Below are 5,585 nucleotides of genomic sequence, written 5' to 3'. Positions count from 1 at the left end.
GACCAATTATATGTGTAGGATTCTCCAAATTAATCCTGTGTCCAGAAGTCGGGGGTCACCAAATGTAAGATGTGTTAGCTGAAAAGTTTAATTTTGTCTGCCACCGGTTCTTGATACCAGTAACAATTTTGTTGCCGCAATCTGTACTTGAAACAAATTGAGCTCGGAGAAGTGAATACCACGAATGTTCGTTGAGTACTGATTTTATTGTGGATTATGCAGGGTTTATATATACAATATCTTAAGAACTAATGTTTGTTTAGGTCAAAATCTTATCTGTTTATAGTTTACAATGGGTAGCCTGATAATCAATAGTTATCTCATAGTTTAATAGTCTGAACAGTTGTAAAATAGGATAACCTTATCTTATATCACTTAAGTTTATGACGCATGCAGGTCAAATCATCCGTGCTGACAGATGGTGTGAAGTCGTAAGTGCGCAGCGGTGCCTGTTTGTATAGGACTATCTGTTATCTATCTGCAGCGCACGATTTTCTGCTTGTCTCGAAATCGTACAGACTGTGCGGTTTAGTATCCGAATTGGATGGAATGGCCTAGGATCAAATGATCCTGGGAGAGTTAGAGCAAACGTGCTCTTATCCGATTACAGGCTTTTTAACGTGTTGCCAAAAGAACTTAATACGCTTGGAGTTTCGTGCATTAGTTATCTGAATCTCTGGTAAACAGTCATGGTCAGGGTTTATAGACAAGCTGGGAATTTTGTGATGTAGCAATGAGCTTTCATCTTTTTTTTTGTAAGTCTGGTAACGTAGGAAGTGAAAGACTCGGAGCTTTCACTATTGGTCCGTCATAGTAGCCTGGCTCTTTGCGGCACTCGGAGTCTTCGGTCTGAACGCCGACTTCGATGTGCCGAACGGCAATTCCAGCATATCATGGATATAGCTTCCACATCTAAATCTTCTGCTAGTTCCGTCTTGCTAATCTCTTCTGTCTCTTGAACCAACTCCGACACTTCACGCTTAAAAGGCGCTAGTCTAGCGTATCCATGAAATCTTTTTTACGTCGTCTAAAAACGTTTTACGATGTCTACATATTTCTCTTAGAGCTGGAACTGTTCTTATATTAACCTTGAGCGACTCATGTTGAATCTCTGGGCTCAGATTATTTCTTAGGATTCGAACTATCTTGGTATCCCACCACGGAACTTCCAACTGATCGATTAAAATCGAAATACCCTCATAAAAACTATCAAAAGCTTCGTTTGTCTTTAGCTTCCTATTTCGGATCACCTCCTCGATATCGCAATCATCTCTAGCGATGCGAAAATGCGACCGCAATGCCGAGCACAAGTAATCCCATCGAACTTCGCCAGTTGTCACAAAGACAAAAAAAAATTCCAAAGTAAAATATTATCAGAGATATCATAAAAATTTTTAGCCGATAAAAAAGCCTGACATCGCACATGTCTTGCTTATACCAATAGCCCTTTCTTCCGCTGCTCATTATTATTAATTGAAGATCAGAAATAGAGTGTGCTGCGACAAAGAAAGGATTGCTAGAAAACTAGCCGGAAAGAGGAAGAAAAAAAGAAAAGCGCACCGGCTTGCAGCCGCGCTTGCTCTTGCTCTCTTTTTTCTACATACAAACACTTCGCTTGCTTAGACGTTGGCAGTGCAGTGCAAGAAAACATACATACATACGTACATCAGTGTTGCCAGTTTAGTCTATTTCAGGCTAGATCTATCCTATTTTTAAATAATCTAGCCTATAAAATTTGTAAATAGCCTAAATTGCCATAAATCTAGCCTATTTTTAAAAATAATTTAGCATATTTTTTTAATGTATTTGTGACCAACGAAATATTTTATTTTTGGTGTTCAATCTTTTGCTGGTTCTTTTTTGTCGATTGTTACGTGAACTTTATTCATATGATCGTTCTTTCTGATCGATAAATTTTTTGGATGGTGCGATATGTTATCGCATTATGTTATGTGATCTCTAATAATTAATTGTGAAATAAAAGTGAATCGAAGCGTACGTGCCAAAATGCCGAAAGCCATTTACAAACAATTATTTCGCGATGCTTGGTTGGAAAACAGTGAGTTTAAGGACTGGCTCCGGAAAATGCTAGCTGATCCAGCCAAGGCATTTTGTTGCTATTGTAAATGCTCAGTAGCAGCTAAGGTATACGACATACGGGAACATGCGGTGTCCAAAAAACATATTTCGACAATGGGCGCAATTGGTCAAACACAAAAACTAAGTTTTCCTTCCAAATGCTGGAAGACAGAGGAGCAGGAAGCTGCACTATGTTTGTATGTGGCTGAGCACACGGCAATATCACCTGTGGACCACTTGTAGAAATTGTGTGTGAAACAATTTAAAGCGTGCAGTGCAGCTGCACAAATACAGCTTGGATGGACCAAGTGCACGCAGATTATAAACAATGTGTTGGCAGTGCACTTCATGGAAGACTTATTGATGGATATTGGATCATCGAAATATAGTTTGCTTCTGGATGAGTCAACCGACATCAGTGTGACGAAATTGATTGGTAAATATAACATTATTTTACTTTATAATTTGTTAAACTATATTTGTATGAGTTCATAAATTAATTGCCTTCGTTCTATATATGTGCATTATACAACTTTTAGGGAATCGTTATAAATTACTTTAGTGTAAGAAAGCAAAGTATGGTGTCTACTTTCCTGAGTTTAGTTAGTATCGAGTCCGGAGATGCTATTTCCATAGCAGACCATTTGAAGCTAGTGTTACAGAAAAGAAATTTAAACATTTCAAATATGATTGGGCTTGGAACAACGCCAATGTGATGACAGGATCCAAAACGAGCGTATACACTGACTTAAATAAAAGTGTGCCTACTTTAATATTAATTAAGTGTGTATGCCACTCTATACAATTGGCTGTAAATCAGGCGTGCAAAGGTAGTATGCCGGAGGCTTTGGAATTTCTTGTGGCGATACCTATTCCTGGTTTGCGAAAAGTTCACAACGCCAAATGAACTACAAAAAAATATATGAATGTATAAATAATGATCAGGTATATATGTACATGTGAAGTAAACAGTAAATCGTGTTCGTCCAACAAACTGTCTAACATAACAAAAATCTAACGTCTAATTTCTGTACTCGTCCTAAAAGCTGGTTAGTAGATTAATTGTTAATATTTGCTTATTAACACACGTATTGCCTGACGTATTAACTTTATTCGTTTGACTCACTGACTCTTTAATTTATTTCAGACTCCATTATAAATACCCAGAGTTTGCGATACCAGATGGCTAGGATTTCACATCAGTGGTCGGAGCTCAAATTGCACTTGCCTTAGCTGCCAGTTCCGAAAAATGCCACAAGGCCAAAATTTTGCATGATTTATATAACGATGAAACAAATTTGTTGTATTTATTGTTTTTGCGACCGATTTTAAATGTTATGCAAAAACTCAAGAAATTGTTTCAAAGTGAACGGCCGGAATCTTCTAAGTTATTAAATGAGCTTATGACAAGCATTAATTCACTAAAAGAAAAAATCATACCTCCGGATATAAACATTGACATCTTTAAAGATGATTTTACGCATATTACAGTACAAGATTTGTATTTGGGATATGCTTTTGAACAAAAGATAAAATCTTTTGAATGCAAAGAGCAAGAACCGGAAATAAGGCAGGTTTGCGTTAATTTTGTGAATCGATTAATAATGCAACTCCGTGAAAGGTACGAATAGGCTGCAGTTGATTAGATTATCACTATATTTATAATACACTTTTCCATTTTAGTCTTCCCGACAACTTCAATATTTTAAAGAAGGTCAATATATTTGCAGTGGATAATATACTGCGACCCCACAAAAATATATTTGATTTCATAAAAATTTTTGAATATTTTAAAATAACTGATGTCGATGAATTAAAATCACAATTGGACAAAATTCACCTGATAAAATGGGAAAAAACAGAATAATCGATGCAATTTTGGGCAGAGGCGCTAGCGTATAGAGACGCAGGAAACAACAACCCCTTTAAGACACTTGCATTATTTGTCATCCAGTTGTTTTCCCTGCCATGGTCCAATGCAGAGGTGGAACGAGTGTTCAGGCAAATGAACATAGTGAAGTCAAAATTGCGCAATAAAATGGCATTAAAAAGCTTGAATGCAATATTGAGCATAAGGTTTGTTTTTAAATTGTGTCAAACTTATTTATATTTTAATAATAATATATTTCAATGTTACAGATATGGGTTACGAAGACACAATGAATGCTGTCATACCTATTCGTTGCCACAAAAGTATCTTTCCCAAATTAAAAAAAGACAAATATTTGAATGACATGGAGAACGACGATATTGAAAGTTTGTTAACGAGTTTAATATAATAAAAACATGAAAATTACTTTAATTTGGTAGATATTATTGGATTTTAATATATAGCTTATTTTTCAGCATATTTTTCTGAATTTTAGCCTATTTTTACCCAAAATCTAGCCTATTTGCGAGCTCAATACCTGGCAACACTGACGTACATACTGTTGTGCATGCTGTAACAGCGTGCATAAGTACTTCTGCGAGTGAAGTAACAGATTGGCAGGGCAGCGGTAGTCGCACTCGACAGACCCTACCTTTTTTTTTGTATTTTTTTTTCCGCCAAGTGATATATTCTGTGTGTGTATTTTAAGAGCAACTCTCAGCTCAATTGTTTTAGTCCACCCAGTGTTCCACATACACAGACATACACACACACATATACACACGATTATACTTCCATCAAATATCAATATCCATACAGTATAAATATATAATATACATAATTGTTATTGTGATAATTTATTTATTGTTTTTCCATACAGCACATTTTACCTACATTTGTGTTTTTCCAGCATATTGTTTATTTTTGGTATTTTTTCTGTGCACTATTTTTTCTGCTCTTGCCTTTTTCGACGAACATTTGTTTTGATTGTCGCGGGAATTTTCCCCCGCCCCGTCGCTTTGCTTTCGTCGTCTGCGTCCGCAATCCGTACCCATTTGGGTGTAAAATACCTCAGCACTGCCTGTGGTATTTTTATAGTATTTTTTTGGTATATTTTATTTACTAGTTGCTACGTTCTTTCCGTCTCGTCTCTACCATCTGGGTCGTTTTCCTGCTAAAAGAAACCAAGTTCTATTTGGTATTTTTTTTTTGGTATATTTTTTGATTTTCTGGTTTTCAAAAGAATATAGTATACAGTCCGTGTCCGTGTCGGACTGTAAAAGCGCCCAGTTACTTTCGTATCTTTAGTGCGTAGCATGTCATCGGGCAAACCCGGTAAGACTAAAGCTAAATTGTCCGTGCCGTCTACTACCGCCGCTAGAACTTCAATTAACCCCCCTTTGCCTAGATCCAAGAAGGAGTCGGCTCTTCGTGCATCCAGCACATCGCCGGTTCACACAAAAAGGGAGGTCCCCGCACGGTCAGCTCGTGTGAAGCCCACTTCCGGTACCAAGCCTCTGATCCTCGTCACGAAACCTCCGTCTGATCCTAAGACCAAGGTTGCTTCCGTCCCAATCCCTCGGCTGCCAATTGTAACTCGTTCGCAAAGAGAAATGGCACTCAATGTAGTAGACTC

This window comes from Drosophila nasuta, unplaced genomic scaffold (genome assembly GCF_023558535.2).
Source record: "Drosophila nasuta strain 15112-1781.00 unplaced genomic scaffold, ASM2355853v1 ctg14_pilon, whole genome shotgun sequence".
Taxonomy (NCBI): domain Eukaryota; kingdom Metazoa; phylum Arthropoda; class Insecta; order Diptera; family Drosophilidae; genus Drosophila; species Drosophila nasuta.
The sequence above is the reverse complement of the archived record's forward strand: the minus strand, read 5'-3'. Positions refer to the sequence as shown.